Source organism: Neolamprologus multifasciatus, chromosome 5 (assembly GCF_963576455.1).
Source record: "Neolamprologus multifasciatus chromosome 5, fNeoMul1.2, whole genome shotgun sequence".
In the NCBI taxonomy this organism is placed as follows: Eukaryota; Metazoa; Chordata; class Actinopteri; order Cichliformes; family Cichlidae; genus Neolamprologus; species Neolamprologus multifasciatus.
This window is the reverse complement of record NC_140443.1, coordinates 19,615,712-19,638,042: the sequence shown is the minus strand read 5'-3', so window position 1 is coordinate 19,638,042 and position 22,331 is coordinate 19,615,712. Positions and strand designations below refer to the sequence as shown.

The 22,331-nt window shown below is 41.0% G+C and overlaps 1 protein-coding gene and 1 long non-coding RNA gene across 2 annotated transcripts in view; both read left to right on the top strand.

The window, feature by feature from the left end:
- Window positions 1–22,331, top strand: part of LOC146518460 (uncharacterized) — a 49,524-nt gene that overhangs the window by 3,785 nt on the left and 23,408 nt on the right. The window lies entirely within an intron of this gene.
- LOC146518463 (uncharacterized) lies at window positions 1,249–16,013 on the top strand. The gene is made up of 6 exons (XR_014874049.1): window positions 1,249–1,388; window positions 1,613–1,717; window positions 5,836–5,876; window positions 6,002–6,068; window positions 14,011–14,051; window positions 14,143–16,013. It is a non-coding gene; the product is annotated as an uncharacterized LOC146518463 (long non-coding RNA).

The following is a 22,331-nucleotide window of genomic DNA, read 5'->3' as shown; positions in this document are numbered from 1 at the left end:
GATCAGAGTTTAAATGCCCATTTATATTTTTATTAGGTTGTTAAAAAAGTTTTTATTCCTATATTTTTAAATATTAATGCAGTTTAATTAGCACATTATCTGATATGATTTCACTTTCAGTGTGAAAATGTTACAAGAGTCTTCAAGTTAATACGGTTTAGCCCCTGTTTGCTGCAGATACCACTTCCATGTACAATAAGACTGTTACCTTCAGCCTCCAGCAAGCTGTATGATTTAACCAGTCTGGTCTCAGACTCAGTTAACAGACAATCTGCATATTTTAATAGTACTTCTGAAGGCTTACTGCAGATTTTTTTTTCTCTGTTTAAAACAAATAGAGGTGGATAGAGCAGCTGAAGAGTTTGCTTTGCTTCACGCCAGAGTTTGTTGATCAGGTGCTCACGCTAAAGTAAAGGTTTTGATGGTGATTACAGGAACATCGCTGCTGTTTTGACATTAGAAACACATTCTGTTTCACTCACGTTGACCTCATAGTCTCGGTAACGCCTCCACTTCTTTGCTCTTGCGCATAAACAGACTCCGGCTGCATGTTAAACTGTGTCAGCTTCATCATCACTGTTGCTATTGTGTTATCAGTGTGTGTGGGATCAATGTTGTCAAACCTTTTATTCACACACTGCTGCAGGTCTTGTTCTAGGTGCGTTTACATCGTTTCACACACACAATACATCGGAGCATTACAGAGCCGCGTGTTAAAGGAAGCATCGAAGCAAAGGCTGTGTCGAGAGTTTTTTATAATCAAAGTATTTGAATCACTCAATCAGTATTAAAGCCCTACAACATTGTTTAAGTGTTGTAGGAATAATTGTAAAACATTGACACTGGGCTGTTGTATGGCAGTATTGCAGTAGTGGAAGAAAAATGCCTTTTGTGGTGAATCCACAAGAAACTTAAATAATGAAACAATCATTACACAATCTTCTTTTATTGCAGCTGATAAAACACTTTGACCTTTGCTCCTCCCCCGTCTATGGACTTTACAAGTCACACAATCAGGAGCAACACCATTATTGTTAAGATTTTTATAAGTAAATAAAAATGCCCAGGTCAACTGCTGTGGTGTTTTTTAACATCTAGAGATATTCGTTTCAGTGGGGACGACTTCTTCTGTGACCACACTAAGGACATCTTCAGGTTAGCAAAATTTCCTTAAATTGCATATTCATCATACTAAGAGGATTTTGCTTTGCATATCAGTGAAGTTTGTTCTTTGCCTACATGTCATTCAACATACTTTGCTGTTCTCAGGACCGTAAAATAAGAGATTTGTTGGTTTTTAACCGTAGACATTTCAGTAGACCCAATTTCTACAAAGCTCAGCACTACAGGGACGACTTCTTCTGTGACCACACCAAGGACATCTTCAGGTTAGCGAAATTTCCTTAAATTGTGTATTCATCATACTAGGAGGGTTTTGCTTTGCATATCAGTGAAGTTTGTTCTTTGCCTACATGCCATTCAACATACTTTGCTGCTCTCAAGACCGTAAAATAAGAGATTTGTTGGTTTTTAACAGTAGATGTCTTTCTTCTTTACTTTCACCAAAATTGGAAGTAAGACTGACACTTGTTTGTGGTCTGTGCTTTTCTAGTACCTTCTGCTCATAAACTTCTACCTGTAGTTGCAACTGGTTTTGGTGTAATCGTGGGCATCATCTCACTGGGAATGGCTCTTGTCTGCGTGAAAAGAAGAAATGGTAAGGATAGTAACAATTCCTTATTTCATGTATAACCCCAAAGCTTTTCTACAGTCTGAAGTATTTCTTATCACCCTATATTATAAAAAGTTTATACACAAAATCGACCGACCAGCTCCACCGCCGTTCTGTTCATAAACCGACTGATTTCTGACCTCCATATCTTTTACTTCTTTTCCATACTTACACGCTTTCCCACAATTTTCTTATTCCTCTTTAAGACTCAGCATTATGTTTCAGCTGCTCCGCACCAACACTGTACCTCACTGCTTCAACACACCAGTGAATATATTAACTCGCCCAGCTCTTTTAATCTAGCTCTTACTCTATTGATGTCACATCCTAACGGTGTGTGGTGACTTTTAGAGGAAGGAAAGCAGAGACATACCCCTCCTGCCCCCTCATACATTTATTTAATAATAATAAAAAAAAAGGCTCCCTTATCATTTAACAAACCCTATTTTGGCAAATTGGACCAGATTAAAACATACCACTCTTTTGCTGCACTCTCCTTGGTAGTCTTCACCTCTCTGCACTCCCTCCTGCCTGTAGAATTGTAAAATGTTATTACTGCTATAGTTATCTAACTATTTACTAGCTAAAAATGATCAGTGGTGATGATCCTGATGTTAACATGTATCAAATATATCTATATTAAAAAAGAATCTGAGCTGAATTAACAGCACAAGAACTCTGTGACGTGTTTAACTGCCAATATGTACAACGAGATTAAATATCAATGAAGAAAGTAAGTAAAATAAGTTTTAGCATAAACAGTTAAACTCCATGCATTTGGTCAACTAAGTGATTACTCAGAGATATTAATCTAAAAGTTTTAATGGAGCCTCCAAATGATCCGCTGGACATGGCAGACATTCCCTTCTCTATCATTAAAACTTTCAACACCTTAAAGGAGTTATTAAAGATTACTTGCATCATAGGCCAAAGTGGCCAATGAAAGCACAGTCAGTGTTAAGTTGTCTAGCACACTAGTCCTGTCAAGGTCCAGATGTTTGTCTACAATGACAAAACAACTAGTTGCAAACTGCAGGCAAATTTTGGTATCAATTTGATACCAGGTAAATTAACAGCAGTATTGCCAATACTGATACTTTTAATCTATAAAGAGATCTTATGTAGGGGAGAACAGTCTATCATGATTTATGAGCTGAATGATCATGGTATGGTACCTGGGTCGTTGACCCAGTGTTTTCTATTAGAGTTTTGGGTCTTGTTTATTCTTTCTTATGTTCTCTGTGTGTCTTATGTTTCACAGTTCAGTTTGCTTGTGCTCAGGTTTATCAGTATTTTAGTTTAGGTTGTCTTGGTTGGTAATTGGCCCCATTCATGTCTTTGTCTTGTCTCTGTGTTCCAGAGACACAGAGATAAGACAAAGACATGAATGGGACCAATTACCAACCAAGGTGGCTGTGTTTTGTTCCCTCATTTGCCCTCATGTATTTATTGTCCGTCTACCACCGTCAAGTGTCGCAATCTCCCTCTTGCTATGCCCTTTCCATATGTCCATTTTGAATCTGCCCTTAGCCCTCCCAGTTTTGTTATGTATCTATCAATCAAGCAATAAAACTCTGGTTAAGTTCAGTCTTGCTGAATGAGTGCTCTGACTTTTACTAAACACAATTAAAAAACACAGTCAAAAAATACTTTTAGCTTTTCTAATATATTAAGTGTGGTTTTTAGAGACCTGGGATGTAAATGTGCCGATCATTTAAAATACTTTGTGTCAGCTTCTGTTGTTTAAATGTGCTACAGGGTAAAAAGCATTGACATGACAACACAGCGAAAGGTTTAGATATTTTTCATAGTGCATGTTTGAAGTATATTTTTTAATTTAAAAATATATATAGTAAAAATGTATTTAACAGAGTTCAGTGGGGAGCATACATACTGGATAGAAGCAACCTATGATCCAATTGCATTAGTATCTGTCCAATACTGATACCAGCGTTAGTATTGACATTATCGATATTTGGCTCGATCTGCCCACCCTATCACACACCCATGAGAATGCCTATCCCCATATAGATTTCAAGTAGTATTCTGCTTCCAGAGTCAATTGACAACTGCTGCCACAAAATGAAAGGTTTTTTTTTTTTCTCATACCTGTTTGGATGGATGCAAACATGTACGCCGGTGTGTTTGTGAAATGGACCCAAATGCAGAACATGAGAGGAGATGGTAGTGAGCTTTAAACAAAATGTGAGCCTTTATTAGATAACAAGAAAACAAAACAACATGAACAGTGGTGAGAGCTAAACTAAAACCTAAACGGGAAAAACTAGAAAAGACTATCATGACTATGAACATGATTTTGAGCAGGAGCATGAAAGAAACTATGAAATACAAACATAAATGAAAACCTGAACTAGAATAAAACTCAACTTAAACCTAACTGGTAATACCAACTAGAGATGGCACGATACCACTTTTTTATGTCCGATACCGATACCGATATCATAAATTTGGATATCTGCCGATACCGATATGAATCCGATATAGTGTGTTTTTTAATCAATAAAACTTTTTTTTAATATCTTGCTGCATTTTGTATAAGTTTATACTCAAGTTTAAATAAATAACAACACTAAAGCTATTATGTTATACCTGTATGTAAAAAATACAACAAAATATTTCATAGATCAGCAATACTGATCAATCTAATAAACGTAAACCTGCTCCATCCTCCCTATTCTGGTATTTTAAAGAGTACTTAGCAGAAATATCAAGCAACCTAACTAACAGGGTTGCAAACTCCCAGCAAAAACAAAATAGGGAACCACCCTCCAGCTCATGATGCTTAATCAATGTAATCAAATTTAATTTGATGCAGGGGGAAAATGCACAGAAAGAAATTATTTTTCAAGAATAATTAAATAGATTCAACATCTTTCTTCAACAGAATTGCAGACTGCACAGATGGTATCTTCCCAAAGGAAAAAGTAGTATAGCTTACTAGGGTATATTAGACTTAACAGTTACTATATACAGTAATGGACTTAAATATATTTTACATCAGATTAAAACTTTGGGTGTAAGAGTCAGATAATTATTTATTAAAAGCTCGACATTTTAAATGAGAATAAGAAAGAAAAGTATGTCTTTGTGCCCCCTTTTCCCTGTTCATGCCCTATCGGCCCCCCTGGCTAAACTTTGCTAGATCCGCCCCTGCGCAGTTACCAGCCGTCAGCTGTAGAAAAAGATCCTGGTCTAGAAAGTAATATTAAATAAATTCTAACAACAGCTTATCAAGATTAATAGTGCTGCTGTTGTTCAGCTGCTGGTTTCCTCTTTCTGGTGCAAAGTGAGCCAAAAACTAAGAAGAGAGACGGACTCGCGACAGTAAAGCCGATCAGCTGATCATTAAGCAGTTTCACAATTGAAGTAGCGGCAGGAGAGAGAGAGAGAGAGAGAGAGGCAGTCGCTCCATATATCTGTTGTTAAGCTTAACGTGGGAACGCTTTACAGACATTCAGAGATGAACTTACACACTTGCTTTACTTCTCTCTGGGAAAACTTCCTCGGAGATGAAATGCTGGTTTGCTAGCAGGCTACAAATACACACAGCGGCTCTATCACGTGATGCACATTGCTGCGACGTGCTACGGTTATGAGCCGAGTTACGCAGCGTAGCGAGCTTTGTGAGGTCCTTTTTTGATATCCGATCTCGCCGATATCCGATCCAGTAATTTGGGTCAGTATCGGACCGATACCGATACGTAATATCGGATCGGTCCATCTCTAATACCAACAAAAGAACATATTTTCAATATAATATAAGAAAGCAAAAATACAAAATGAACTCAAAATGCTGGACAAAAAAGGTATGAGAGAAGCTTAATGACAGATTGCTGTTTGAGATTAAAGCAGAGAACACTTTACTTTAGTATGTATTAACTAACAATCACTTGACAATTAATGCTTTTCTTTTTTTCCGTGATGTAACATCACTGTCAAATCCACTATGACTTTAATTAATTAAATATTTATTATTTAATCATTTCTGGTATTGTGTTTAATAGGATGTCCTTGAGTGTTATCTTTTTCTCCCCCTGTGTGGTAGTTTGTTATGCTGATTTTTGTTTTGCCTTTTGTTGTAGATAATTTTTCAAGCACAAAAAAACCTGACCGAGGAGGATGGGTACTTTTCTTTTTCTTTTTTGTTTTAATAAAATTCCCTTTATCTACTAATAATTCGGGTACTTAATTACAGGTCATTCATGACTTCTCCTCTTACTCCTTTTCTTCTCTTTTTTATCAAACAAGATGTCTCCAAATGATACTGAAGCCTTCAATATGACCAGTTTGGTCCCTGGTGATGACCCACCTAAAGGTAAGCTACTACTTTTCTGTTTGCTTTTTTAAATTCTGGTCCAAGGGTTGTTACAGTTGTATAACAAGTAACATTATTTTGATGAGGAACCAAAATGATATAATTTAATGTGCAAAGCATTTATACAGCATCTTAGTGCATGAATATCTGAGGGGTATACTACAAACCAAGATCAACGTAGCCAGGCTTTCTTTGCATTAGTGGACTTCAAACTAGGGATGGACCAATCCGATATACAGTATGGGTATCAGTCTGATCCTGATGTAAATTACTGGATCAGATAAAAATAAAAAAAAATCAGATCCATTAAATATCACAAAAGCACCTCACAAAACTTGCGACATGGCGCAACCCACAGCGGAGGATCTAGAGAAATGTTCTGAGGGTGGCATGAGGGTGGTAAGGAAATCAAATGGGGTGGCAAAATCAAAGCCCTTTTTATCAAACACATATGCAGGTGGTCACATATGCTTAAATTTACACAAAATGTCAGAAATCTACATTGTCATGAACAAAAATTTAAACCTAGTTTTTCATTATTTCTTGGGTTAACACTCTATTTAAAAATATTACTATAATTAAGTTTATCTATTACAATACAGAGGAGAACACCACAGGGATAAACCCTGCAGGCCTGACTCACTCCTCTTTTTCACCTAGAGACAGCGTTTACATTGCAATCTGCCTTTGTGACATTCATTAGTACCATCACTCACACACAAAACAAAACAACAACTACACAACAGACTAATTACACGAGACAACTCAACACACAAACTAGATACTCCATGCTAAAAGTCACAAATCTCCCACATCTCAAAACTCTCTCTCTCACTCGCTTGCTCTGTCTCGCTGTCTACCTTCACTCCCAACTCCACCTTATGCACAATCTGTGGTATTCATTTCATTTCTGTCATCCTGTATTTTATGTATATAAGATTTAGATTGGTTCAGGGGCGATTCTAGGATCAGAGCTTTGGGGGTGCTGAGCACCCAGAGAGCTGCCCATCCAGGCCAGGTAAACTTTACTCGTCATAATGAGACGTCTTCCCTGTCTCTGTCAGTCCCTCCTTAAATGTCTCCAGTTGTCACCAGTTCTCTCTGACTGTCTCCTTGGTGCATTTAAACCCCTGTTCCTCTCTGTCCTCATCGTCTGCTGACTTCATCTCCATTATCAGTCATCATAATTTTACCCTCTCTGTGCAAGTCTGCAAATTTCTTTATTAAATCATAAGATTCTTAAATTCATCAAGTCTCTCAGTGCCTGGGTCCTCGTCACAAAACATGACATCACTGTTTTGTACGTTTTAACACAATTTAATCCCATTTAAACACTTTTTTGAAAAGTCTGTAACAAAACCATCAAATCTGATAAAGGTTATTTAAATGCTGCAAAAGAAGAATGGATTGGAATAAAAAAAAACATATCCTAACTAGAGATGGACCGATCCGATATTACGTATCGGTATCGGTCCGATACTGACCCAAATTACTGGATCGGATATCGGTGAGAAATAAAAAATGTAATCCGATCCATTAAATATCAAAAAAGCACCTCACAAAACTTGCTACACGGCGTAACTCGGCTCATAACCGTAGCACGTCGCAGCAATATGCATCATGTGATAGAGAGGCTGTGTGTATTTGTAGCCTTGCTAGCAAACCAGCATTACATCTCCGAGGAAGTTATCCCAGAGAGAAGTAAAGCAAGTGTGTAAGTTCATCTCTGAATGTCTGTAAAGCATTCCCGTGTAAAGCTTAACAACAGATATTAGGAGCGACTGCCTCTCTCTCTCTCTCTCCTGCTGCTACTTCAATCGTGAAACTGCTTAATGATCAGCTGATCGGCTTTACTGTCGCGAGTCCGTCTCTCTTCTTAGTTTTTGGCCCACTTCTCACCAGAAAGAGGAAACCAGCGGCTGAACGACAGCAGCACTATTCAGCTTGATAAGCTGTTGTTAGAATTTATTTAATATTACTTTCTAGACCAGGATCTTTTTCTACGCAGCTGACGGCTGGTAACTGCGCAGGGGCGGATCTAGCAAAGTTTAGCCAGGGGGGCCGATAGGGCATGAACAGGCAAAAGGGGGCACAAAGACATACTTTTCTTTCTTGTTCTCATTTAAAATGTCGAGCTTTTAATAAATAATTATCTGACTCTTACACCCAAAGTTTTAATCTGATGTAAAATCTATAGAAGTCCATTACTGTATATAGTAACTGTTAAGTCTAATATACCCTAGTAAGCTATAGTACTTTTTCCTTTGGGAAGATACCATCTGTGCAGTCTGCAATTCTGTTGAAGAAAGATGTTGAATCTATTTAATTATTCTTGAAAAATAATTTATTTCTGTGCATTTTTCCCCCTGCATCAAATTAAATTTGATTACATCGATTAAGCATCATGAGGTAGAGGGTGGTTTGTTTGTTTTTTGCTGGGAGTTTGCAACCCTATTAGTTAGGTTGCTTAATATTTCTGCTAAGTACTCTTTAAAATACCAGAATAGGAAGGATTGAGTAGGTTTAAGTTTATTAGATTGATCAGTGTTACTGAACTATGAAATATTTTGGGCGCAGTGTATTTTTTACATACAGGTATAACAGAATAGCTTTAGTGTTGTTATTTATTTAAACTTGAGTAGAAACTTATACAAAATGCAGCAAGATATTAAAAAAACATTTTATTGATTAAAAAACACACTATATCGGATTCATATCGGTATCGGCAGATATCCAAATTTATGATATCGGTATCGTATCGGACATAAAAAAGTGGTATCGTGCCATCTCTAATCCTAACCTTAATTACTGCGGGAGAATAATGAATGATGCTCATAGTGAGTAAAAAGTAAACTCAGTGCATTTTTTGGACAGAGATTCACTTTTAATGTGTATGTATAATATAAAATAGATACATAAAAAATACACTTCAAAAATAGAAGAGTCCTTGAAATGTACAAAATATTATTAAAAAATTAGAAAATTGAGAGACCTTGGCCTATGGTACAATGTATACAATATATGAAAAGATCTTTACTGCAGATACTACTATGGCTCTGCAGATTTTTTCTTTTCTTTTAACCTATGTCGCCTCACCTTGAGGTTGGTAAATCTGTCACATTTTGGTGGTCAAGTCTCTGAAGCATCTCTTTCTCAACTGACATCACAGCCAGGTGCTGGAGTCTGCTTTGACCCATGGTCCTTCTCAGCCAGGTATGGAGCTGACTCAAGACACTAAAAGACCTCTCACAGCTACAGCTGCTAACTGGGTTTGTTAGGGCAACCTGAATAACAGTTTTCAGTTTGGGGAAGATCTGATTATCCAGAAGATTGTACAATGTTAACATATCTGGAATGGCACCAGCCTCACTCTTGAGCTTCAAAAAGTTTTTGGCAACCCGACTTCCTCTGACTGAAGCTCAATATGGTAATGCAGTCCAGGGCTGACAACCCAGTTTGTTTAGCAGATTCTGTATAGCAGCTTTAATATAGGGAGAACACAACTTCCAGATTGTATGAGTAAAATTAGTTGTTGTTTTTTTTATTTGCCAGTTTAACAGTTTCTGTCTTGCCTGTTAGTACTCCCTGCCTGTTTCCTTACCTGGTTCTTCCTGATCTTGTACTTTCTCCTCATGTTCTCCTCTTTCCTCTCTCCCTCTTTGGACTGACAATCATACACAAATAGATTGTATTCAATTAGATTAAAAAAAAAATACTATTAAGATCACTAATAAAAAAAAGTCCTCTCTCAGTGTACTTTCAACCAAAACGCAAATAACCAAACCACATGCACATCTAATAAAGGATACAAATATTGAAACACTGATCCAACATTATTCTTTATTGATGGATCATTTGATTTTACACTTTTACCTAAGTGTGGCTCCTTCTTTTGAAAAAACTTCCTCATATCCATTATGAACCTGGCTGCCTCTTTGTACTGCATCCAGTCAGTTAGCTAGTTAGTAACTTGGGTTCAATATCGGCACATGCACATATGACAAAATAACCAGTTTCTCTCATTACATTTCAAACAGGACAGTGGTAACAACAGCAGGCTAGATAATGTTAAGTTTTAGATTTTAAATAGGCTATATAAATTTCAATGGGCGCAACGGGACGGTCAAATATCACTGATTTTACTACAGAGCAGGACGGATTGTAGGGTAGCAAACATCGTCGGAAAAGACATTTTCAACCCTGCAGGTTACCTGGTGTAATGTTTTTCAGCTAAAAAGAAACATGGTCTGACTCCTACCTAACTATATAAAGAGTAACTGAAGGTTAAATGCAGCTAATATGTCCTGTTTTAAGCCAGGCACTTCCCCCTCCGCTCCGCTGCGTAACAGCCACTATCGCTCTGGCAGCAGCGGCGCTGCAGAGCAGGGGAGAGCCGAGCTGGAACAAACCATTTTGGGAGGGGGGGGGGGGGGTGGTGGTTATCTAAACTTTTGCTGTTAAATGTTCCATCTCAATTAAGTACTGTATATTTTTTATATTTTTAATAGTGTGTCACACAAACAACAAATATTGTCAAAAAAAAGTAAGAAATCTTTGGGGGTGCTTTGATTCATTTTGGGGGTGCTGAAGCACCCCCAAAAATGGGCTAAAATCGCCCCTGGATTGGTTATTTATGGTTGGTTTATACACCTTTGTGTATGTGTGTGTGCATATGTTCATGGGTGATATGGCCCAAACTACATATCTCGATATTATTTAGCTGGATGGCAATATACAATAGATATCTTGATATTTTTTTAAAGCCATAAAGTAAGAATAAAAAGAGAATTCCTAATCAAAGCTGTGTCCCAAATCTCACATAGGCACTTTTATTAACATACAGCATAGATGTACATGAAAAAATTACTCAGAAATAAATTGTCAGCATTTATTAAATACTAATGCTCCATAAATAAATGTATTACTCTGCGAGGCTCCTGACTATGGTAGCCGTAATGCTTCTACAATCCATCAAGTGGTGGGGCTTTGTAGCTTACCAAAGTTGTACTAAAACATTTTTTGACAGATTGCTGAGCGCCGTGTACCACACAAAATTACAGACTTGGATGCAAATATTCTGATTGGCTGTCACGGTCTCCAATCAGCTGGCTAGCTACTGGATTCTGAAAAGACAGTCCAGAATGTAGCTAAATCCAGTGGAGTGGTTTGGTTTAAACTAGATTAAAACCAACAAGGGTTGTAAGAAATGATATATTTTAAAATAAAATAATTAAACATACTAACCGAAAATGGATTTAGCAAAGCCTTCTTTTGGAATTGGATCCAGCTGACCATGATCATGGTAACCATTCACAAGATCATCACAAGTGTACAGAGCACTAAAATAAACGTGTTAATCTATTTATATTACTGCTCAGTGAAATCTTGGTGCTGCTGTCTATTTCTAAAGTAACAGCTGTAAAAGCTCTAAAGGGTTAAACTGGATGAGATTAAACATGAAAGAGACTTGGAAATTGTAGTTTGTCACCAAATAAATGAGAAATTAATTTTAGTGATCAAATAGATATTCCCTGTGATAAACAATCTACAAATGTAACTGATCACTTTTCTTATCTGTGTTCTAGTAGCTGCAATTACAACAGTTTCAAAACAAAAGTTTGTTAAAAGAATAGGACCAAGCAAAAAAAGATTCGATATTTTCTACTTCACCATCTGAATATGAATGCATGCCATGACAATGTAACATGCAGTTTGCTGGGCTTTATTTACTGCTGTTTTCTACATGTTGTTTATATAAAATGGTTTCCTTCAGTAGTGAATCGATATTGCACTTACTGGATACTATAAAAACAAGAATTAGTGAAAATGTGTCACTACCAGCCAATTGTAAGCCAAAAGTTCTAACATAGACTGGTCTGGACCAGGTAATGTGCTCATTATAGGTTACCATAGCGATGTAGGTGGTAAAAAGAGATCCACTTTTGTGACACTAAAATCTCCTGCTTTACACTCAACTTACCTTGCTAACCCAATAATTTTCGTTTATGGTACACTCCTCAGCAGTGTTGGGTAAGTTACTTTAAAATAGTAACTTAGTTACATTACTAGTTACTTCTATCAAAAGTAACTCAGTTACTTCAAGTTACTCGTTACTTTCAAAGTAACTAGTTACTAGGGAAAGTAACTTTGGTTTTACTCAGAATTCTCTTGTTAATGTGTTGCTTCTGTAACTGGATACCCAGCAAGATTGCCAGTCTTCTAGCTTGCTAACTTGCCACAAGTGCACTGTGCCACCTACCAATAGAAAGGAAAAGATAATGTGCATTTTTCCACGAGAGAAATCCCACGCCTGGACCGTCATTGACTGCTGCCATGATTCTAGCCTACGTCACGGCGTCATGTGCGCCTTTTACATCCAACACAAAAACTGCAGTCGTGGTGCTTTGATTGTACTCAGAACTCGGAAATTCTGCCTTCTGAATAGGAAGATGTAGGTAACACCAGACTGCAGATGAGCTGCATACAGGGCTGGACTGGGACAAAAAATCGGCCCGGGCATTTTGACTAGAGACCGGCCGCCATTATAGGAAAAATCATAAAGCCTTTGAATGAAAACAAACGCTGTTGTGACAGTGATGTTCACTGTCTTGATGGTATATATGCATCAATCTATCAATTGTTTGTTGTAAGATTCAGATAATTATTTTTTAAAAGCTAGACATTTTAAATGAGAATAAGAAAGAAAAGTATTTCTTTGTGCCCCCCTCTCCCTGTTAATGCCCTACCTGGCCCCCCTGGCAAAACTTTGCTAGATCCGCACCTGCACAGTTACCAGCTGTCAGCTACCTAAAAAAGGATCCTGGGGTTATCTGTCTCTCAGAAACAGTTCATAACTTCCCTTCAACTCATTCATGTCACCTAAAAGGTAAACCTGTTTCTCCATCACCTGTTCAGCTCTGATGATTCAGTAAGGACATCTCCTGGTTTCATCTTCATGTTTCCCTCTCACCACATAACCAAACCGATATCATGACCAGCAGCTTTTTTGCAGCTGTGGCTCCAGAAAACATCAGCTGATACTAGAAATTAATATTAAATAAATTCTAACAACAGCTGATCAAGCTTAAACGTGCGGCTGTTGTTTAGCGCGACATCCGCTGGTTTCCTCTTTCTGGCGCAAAGTGGGCGATAAACAAACAAGAGAGCCGATCCGCTGATCATTGATCAGTTTTCATGATTGAAGTAGAAACAGGAGAGGGAGGGAGGAGAATGAAAGAAGAAGAGGCAGCTGTGCAGCAAAGACAGAATAACTCCAGCTTTGTGTCTTTTTCATTGTAGCTGAATTACGGGACAAACTGTTCCTTTTCACCTCAATAAGAAACGCGTAATATTTTCTCTGAATACCAGGCGGGACAGTTGGCAACTCTAATAACTTATGAACAAAATAAAGTTCAACATCATTAACTTCATAGCACCCACCCAGCTGTATAGAAACTCCGTCATGCTAGCTAGTACGCAGTATGGAAAAGGTCAGCACAACGAAAATAAACTCCACCTAAACCTGGTTTATATCTGACCCAGATAGCCTGCAGGTCATAACTTCTTACCTGAAGTTCAGTTCACACTTGGACCGGCGGCCGCCTCGGGTCTCTTTTCCTCCTGCCTCCCCTTTCTCTCCTCCACCTGCTGCCTCCACCACTTGCTAATGTTACTGAATCTGTGGAAGCTCCGCGATAGCCACCACACGAAGTAACGAGTAACGACCCTATCTAAATCCCAGTAACGACTAATGCGTTCCTGATTTTGGCATAATAACTAGTTACCGTGCTCGTTACCACAATAATAACGTAGTTACTGTAACACGTTACTTAATAACGCGTTAGTCCCAACACTGCTCCTCAGACATTTTCCTATTTCATACACATACAAGAAGACATACAAAGTGAAAATAAAGATAACTCTGGTTCTGTATTACTCACAGGGTCTAATCAACTCAAAAGACAAGAGTCTCAAACTGAGAATGTAAGTGAGACAAGTGCATCCTCAGCATTTAATATATTTACTACAGAAAAAAATACAGATGCAAATAACTTTTGCTCTATTTTTTTTCTAGTCTTCCTTATACCACTTGTACTCCAGCATCCCTGAGGAGCCAGATGAAACACCTACAGTGAAAACAGACCTGGCATACAGCACTCTACAGGCATGCTGAAACACATTAAAAATATTTAACTGGCAGAAAACAGAAGATAAGACTGAATGGCCATTACTTACACTCAAGCCATATTGATAAGACAGGAAAATATTTTTCTTTCTTTCTTTCTTTCTTTCTTTCTTTCTTTCTTTCTTTCTTTCTTTCTTTCTTTTAGTTTGTAGGAATCTCACTTAGATAATATTTCTGCTTAAGACAATAATTTCCAAAAGATTAATAGAGAATTATTAAACCCAATTTAACATTTTGTATGTGCATGGCTTGCTTTCTGGTGTCAGCCCAGAGATTTGTATTACCAGTGCAGTATTATTCAAGCAGTATTTGTGCTTTCTACAAAATGTGTTCTGTGTTCTTTTTATATACGGTCATTACTGTGTCTCACAATGGCAGTGCCAGCAAAAATGCTGGACCTTTCTTTATGTTTATCTACCTTGTTAAGAATGATCTTAATAAGGGCACCACCTTTAAAAGAAGAAAAACCAATGAAGCAATTAAGCTGATCTTTACTGATTAACCATTAATTTGGAGATTCTAATAACTAAATTTGTTAAAATCAGCAGGAAATCTAAATAAGTTTTTAGTTTAATCAGTCTTATAAAATAGACTATTGGTTTGAAACCAGTTTATAATAATTACAATCACAGTTATATGTCAATAGTCAGTGAGGTTGAAGGATTTGAGAATTTTGCATAAGGTTGGCAGCATTCCTATACAACATTAATTATGCCAACATTTGTATTAAAGAAAAAAATATTTACAACAGCGCTGAGGAAAAGCAAACAAAGATCTAACTAAAAACTAAGAGAAGAATAAATGTACATGTGAGAAAATTTCCTCACCATGTGCTTCAATGTTAATAAGAAATGACAAAAAAGAGCAAAAACTGCCTTGGTGTAAGAAGGAAAGGAGATCTGATAGTGACCATGAGAAAACCACCTGATCCACCAGACATGTTTGCAGAAAATGCATTACTGCATGCAGACATTGCAGGGGAGATGATATATGTAAAGCCAAGAAGTTTCTATTGACCATGGAAGGTACAGTATGAAATACAGTCCTTCTATACCAATACATGGCAGCTGCATTAAACATTGCCTGTATTATGTTCAAGATATTTTTGTAACAGGATATGTTTTATTCTTCTGGACACAGATTCACATGAGTACACACACAGACAAAAAAACAAACTGTAAATGAAGTTTTTTCTTAAATATCATTGGCTTTAAAACAAGAACAAATAGAATAGAGCCATGTTAAAATCTACACTGTCTTTCTGGTAATTTATGTTATTTCATCAATGTGAATTTTTAAAAAAGTAAACAAAATATGAATGTACTTCAATACTAAAAGTGGAAACCGTCTCATTGTGCAAATTTATATCTGTTCTAAAAGCAGACCGTGAATAAAATTTTCTTGTGCAGATGCTGATGAAGTAAATTTAAAAATCTTGCCTTGAAAAAGTGAAACCCAAATATATAATTAAATGCAGACCACACGGGTGAGAGAACAACTCTGCATTCTCTAGCCTCTATTTCTATACTTCATATATTTACATCAGCCCCAGCATGAGAACAAATGAATACTTCAACATTACATCGCTATTTACAATTATGGTATTGCATTTTTGACTTGTGTATTTTTTCCAGTTCCATTCTTGATGGTTTAACAAAACACAAAACATGAGCTGGCTTTACTTAGCCATGAACTGGTAATTTATTTAAAAACCAAGTCAACTGTGATAATTGATCTAAATATGAGAATAAATGCTGTGCCTTTGAATTCTAATTGAAATTAGCACTTTAACTAAATAAAGTGCACATTATCAAGTCATTATCAAACTTTAAGTTTTAGAATTACTTTTAAAAATAGTTAAGCATTTATGTTGCCAATAAACAAAATATCTTCACAGCTGTCTTTTTTTTTTTTGACAAATTCATTCTTTTTAAGGTTGTGCCCAGATATCTTTTTGTTTTTTCTTCAAATCATAACAGCACATTTACATCAGTATAGAACCTTCAGAAATCTACTTTTGCGGTTTATCAAAATGTGTTTCTTATCTTTGTGTTTCTTTTGTAAGTTACTACTAAAACTTTGTAGGGGTGTAGATGGGGTCATGTTAGGATTCCATTCAAATTTGGCTTACTTCCACTAAGGTCTTCAAGGCGAAGTTAATGATTTATTGGTCAAAAAGTGATAGAATATAACTTAGAAATTATGATTCTGGTGTATATGGTCAGCATATAGAAAGTACGGTGGCCCCTAGAGACAAAGCACGTACAAACTCCAAAACACTTGCAAACTCCAAAACACTTGCAAACTCCAAAACACTTGCAAACTCCAAAACACTTGCAAACTCCAAAACGCATGCAAACTCCAAAACACATGCAAACTCCAAAACACATGCAAACTCCAAAACGCATGCAAACTCCAAAACGCTTGCAAACTCCAAAACGCATGCAAACTCCAAAACGCATGCAAACTCCAAAACGCATGCAAACTCCAAAACACATGCAAACTCCAAAACACTTGCAAACTCCAAAACACATGCAAACTCCAAAACACATGCAAACCCCAAAGCACATGCAAATTCCAAAACACAACGGAAGTGCTCCAGGACGCTAGGGGCAGTGTTGAGCTCGATTTGCAAAATAAACGGCAAGTTTGTCTGTATGGGACGGTCTAGTCCAGGGGTCTGCAACCTTTTACACCCAAAGAGCCATTTGGACTCGGTTTCCACGCAAAAGAAAACACTCGGAGCCGCAAATACTTTTTGACATCTAAAATGAAGATAACACTGTATATATTGTTTTTTACCTTTATGCTTTGTGTGAACAATGTTACAGGCATGGCCCTTTAAGGGTGAAGCCTGATGGGAAATGTATTTTGGAATGTGTGTAGCGGGACTGCCGTGTGAGGGTGTGTGGAGAGAGAGAAGAGAAGAAGAAAAGTAACGGTTAGCTACAGAAGAGACGGAAAGGAAATAAATAAAAGGAATATAATAACTCCCTGGACAGCCAGAGTTGTGTCGGCGATGCTCGCTGTGAGTAGACTGTTTCAGCCCACTGTATGCGGTGTTCATGCCTTGGAGAAGAAATAAAGTTCGGTGAAGCAGTTTCCTACGCCTCCTTCGATCTTTTTGCTAGCGGAGTTGACCTGTATAGTAAGCTGTTGCCGGCTACGAGTCAGTTACGGAACTTTCAAGTAACTGCCAGAGGTTTCCTTACTACGGTTCGGGACCGCGGATCTGGCGCGGTAACACTGGGGGCTCTTTTCCGGGATTAAACTCCGCAAAGCGCCGAGAGAGAGGGAGGAAACTTTTTTTTTTTTTCTCTTTTCCCTCGGACGGCAGAGAAAATGGCGGCGCCGGGAGATGCTGAAGGGGGTGACATGGTAATGTACTTAAGTAAGAGCAGCAACCCATTTTTGTCAGAATCCCCAGAGAGTGGCACAGCTAATGTGGACCGTGCCACTTATGTAAACAATAGAATCCATAGCAGCAACCCCTTCATCACAGACATAGAGTTAACGCCAGCGGCGAGCATAGCAGCAGCCAATATGACAGAGTTTGAGGCTGCATGGCATCTCACCCCGCCACCTTCAGCTCACACCAACCCTTTCTTAACACCAACAGCAAAGCAGAATGCAGTGTGCAGTGAGTTTAAGCAGTTTCAGTGCTCAGACTGCGAAGGCCCTGGTAATACTACATCTACACCGCTTACAATGGGACGGCATGGCACACATGATCACCTATCTCGGATTGTTACATCTCTGCCATGCAGCCAGCCATTCACCGCCATGAGCTGTACCTGCAATGTCCCTACAAAAACACATTTTACTGAGCCAGCGAAGCTACACATTATGCCAAGTACACCCCAACCTGCACAATACAGCTATGAAATGCCAGCTCAGGGCTATTTTTCCCCAACACCTCGCATGGTAATACCAGCACCAGATGGGGGGTGTGGACTTTGTAAGCATGGCCAGGGTCACAGTTCAAAACAAGCCACGCCAGGGCCACGCGGCTGTTTTCCTTGTGCAGTGCAAGATGGTGGCTTTGCAGATTGTAATGCTGATGAACAGACGAGGGGCAAGGAGAAAATTCCCACATTACAACCAGACCATTTCGATGGGTCAGGGTCGTGGAAAGACTTTCTCTATCAGTTCGAGACCTGTGCAAAGGCCAACTGCTGGACGGAGAAGACCATGGCTGTCCAACTCAGATTCAGCCTGAGGGGCGCAGCTGGAGCCATAATCCACAAAAACCCTAAATCTGCTCGCTGGAGTTACCAGAGGATTGTGGAGGAGGTGGAGGCTGCCTATGGGCCGTGTTCAGAGCATGCAGCGGCCATTGGCATTGAGCTACGGCAGAGAGTCAGGAAACCAGGTGAGGCCCTGCACACCCTCAGAGATGATATATATGAGAAGGTTTCCATTGTGTATGCCAACCGCTCCGAGCTGGAACAGGACTGTATTGCTGTAGAGATCTTCACTAATGCTTTGGCAGATGCTGAAATGGTCCAGAAATTATTGGAAGAACAACCACGCACCCTGGCAAGAGCCTATGAAATCGCCCACAGGTTCGAGACAACGAAAAGGGCCGCCAGGGCAGTCACGCAGCTTATGCAGCCAGGGGCACGAGTCTCTGCAGCACAGGGGGCCCGAACAGCTGCATTACGGGAGAATGTTCATATACTAAGTTATGAACCACCGGAGAGAGCTCAAAGACCTATCCAGCGTGGGCGCCAAAGCTGGAGCACATTTAACAAGTCAAGCAGGAGGGAGGCTGTTTGCCATAACTGCTCTGGCATTGGACATCTACAGAGGAACTGCCCCTCTCCTCGCTCACCTGCCCAAAAGCCTGTAAAAGCTGCTAGAGGCCCAGCCCCTGACCCAGGCACAGTGCTCCACAACGGAGGCCAAGAAGTGATGTGTGTCCAGATAGTAATACAGGGACGGGAAATACGGGCCTTACTGGATTCTGGTGCACGGCGGAATGTGCTGCCCCTCCACTATTTTAACACCATCCCCGCAGAGTCAAGACCCCAGGTGCAGGCATCCATTGCTCAGACTCTACAAGGCATTGGTCCAGAGGGATTGGCCGTCCTGGGTGAGGTCATCCTGCCTGTACATGTGGGGAGCGGTGTTCAAAATGTTGACTTTCTTTTGGCCGACATGGCTGAGGGCACTGAAGTTATCCTGGGGCACCCCTTACTGCAACAATCGTGTGCTTGCTTAGACTATGGCCGCCAAGAGATAACCCTGTTTGATGAAAAGATACCATGCTTTGGCTTGTGCCCTCAACCCCAGGTGCTTGTTGTTAGGGTGGCACGCACTACGGTTTTGGAACCAGGCTGCGAGTATGTGGTCCCTGGGTTTTCCAGCTTCCATTGTGCCGCTCATAAAGACATGATGCTAAGCCCCACAAAGGGCTTTGTGGAGAAGCACCAAGTGCTGGTGGCTCACGCAGTTGTGCAACCTCGTAAACCCTCTAGCATCCCAATCAGAGTCTTTAACCCTGGGGCTACAGCTGTTACCTTAAAGCGGGGTGCCGTGGCAGGGGTTCTTCAGCCGGTGCAGGTCCTGGAGGGGTCGGGGAGTCACCCACCAAGGGTCTTGGCAGCCCTCGAGCTTAATGGTACTCCCCCTGCTTCTGTGCCAAGCCATTTGCAGGCCCTTTATGCTGAGAGCAGCCCCGGTTTGACTCACGTTGCCCGCTGCGAACTGGCAGGCCTGCTGAGGTCCTATGGTGATGTCTTCTCCACTGGCCCAAATGACCTTGGTCGCACTGGTGTTGTCCAGCATGACATCCTGACCACGCCAGGGCCACCAGTTAAGCACCCGCCGCGCAGGATGGCAGGGGACAAACAAATAGCGGCCGACCAGCAAGTACAGCAGAGGCTGGGCTAGCCCAATCTAGCAATAGTGGCTGGGCTGCTCCAATTGTGATGGTGAAGAAGAAAGACCAGAGTCCCAGACTATGTGTGGACTATAGACCACTAAATGAGCGAACCCTTAAAGACGCTTATCCCCTACCACGCATCCAGGACACCCTTGACACGCTTTCCACTGCCAAGTTCTTCAGTACACTAGACCTGACATCAGGGTACTGGCAGGTAGAAATGACCCCCAGAGCCCGAAAAGCAGCTGCATTTTGTACCCGTAAGGGATTGTTCGAGTGGAATGTGATGCCGTTTGGACTGTGCAATGCACCGGCCACATTCCAAAGGCTTATGGACAGAGTCCTGGCTGGGCTGCAGTGGGAGACGTGCTTAGTGTACCTAGATGACATCATTGTCCTGGGTCAGGATAGCACCCAGATGCTGGAGCGGCTCGAGCAAGTGTTCATCAGATTGCGTGGAGCCAACCTAAAACTGAAGCCATCTAAATGCTGCCTGTTTCGGGAGCAGGTGGCCTATCTGGGCCATATCATCTCTGCTGGAGGTATTTCCACAGACCCCCAGAAAGTTCAGCAGGTGACGGACTGGCCTACACCGCGGACTGTCACAGAAGTGCGCCAGTTTGTTGGCTTAGCCTCATACTACCGCCGGTTCGTGGAGGACTTTGCCACAATAGCCAAACCCCTCCATGAACTCACTAAGAAGTATGCCCGTTTTAACTGGACTGTTGAGTGCCAGGAAGCATTCCAGGAATTAAAAAAACGGCTTACAGCTGCCCCTGTCCTGGGTTACCCACTGGACCAGGGTGACTTGTTCCTTGACACTGATGCCAGCGATTGTGGGATCGGAGCAATTCTCTCCCAAGTGCAAGGGGGCGAGGAGCGGGTCTTGGCTTATGGGAGCAGGCGGCTGTCAGCTACCGAACAAAACTATTGTACGACCAGGCGAGAGCTTCTGGCGGTTGTGGCGTTCACTTCCCACTTCAGACAGTACCTGCTGGGTAGGCCATTCACTGTCCGGACTGACCATAGCAGCCTCCGCTGGCTGACCAGGCTAAGGGAGCCCGAGGGCCAGCTGGCCCGCTGGTTGGAGAAGCTGGCAGAATATAACTTCCAGGTGCTGCACCGACCTGGGAAAAACCACCAGAATGCGGATGCGCTTTCCAGGAGACCCTGCCGTGCTTCATGCCCGTGCACACTCCCCGAGCCCACCACCAACAGCGGCCGGTTCGAGCATAAAGGTGTGCAGTGTAACTTAGAGGACTGTTGCACCAGCATAACCCCCCCAGGACAGCCCCCAGTGGGGGTAGTGGGGCCTGACGGTACCAGTGGGAAAAGCCGGGTAGCAGGACCAGAGTGTGCACCCGTAGCAGCAGTGGACTGTTGTTCCGATAGTAGCCACGACACCCGCCCAAATATCCACCGGGTGGATGAGTCACATCACACTAGCTTGTTCAGTGGCTGGACCCCAGAACAGCTCGTGGCTAGCCAGAAGAACGACGTGGATATAGGCCCAGTTTGGGAATGGAAGGAAAAAGGGGGAGGTCGGCCAGTCTGGGCCGATGTAGCAGCATGCAGCCCCGCAACCAAAGCCTACTGGGCGCAGTGGAAAAGACTGTACCTAAAAGATGGAGTACTGGTGAGGAAATTCCACTGTACAGAAAGTAATGTGTTTTTCCCCCAAATCCTTCTGCCTCAAGCCTATCGTTACTCCGTAATGCAGCAGATGCACGATGGCCCGGTGGGCGGCCACTTTGGGGCAGAAAGGACCCTGGCACGCCTGAAGAACAGGTACTACTGGTACAACATGAAAGATGATGTGACCCTGTGGTGCCGCACTTGCACCAGTTGTGCTGAAAGGGCGCGGCCCCTAAAAACCCCCCAGGCAGCGATGGGCACCGTACGTGTTGGCGCCCCCATGGAGAGGATTGCAGTCGATCTGATGGGACCGTTGAACGAAACAGAGAGGCATAACCGGTTCATATTGGTGGTACAAGACTATTTCAGCAAGTGGGTGGAGGCTTATCCAGTCCCCGATGGACAAGCACCCACGGTGGCAGAAAAGGTTGTTGCGGAGTGGGTGTGTAGATATGGAGCCCCACAGTCTCTGCATAGTGACCAGGGCACCAACTTTGAGTCAGCTGTGTTCCAGGGGATGTGCGAACTGTTCGGAATCAAAAAGACGCGCACCACG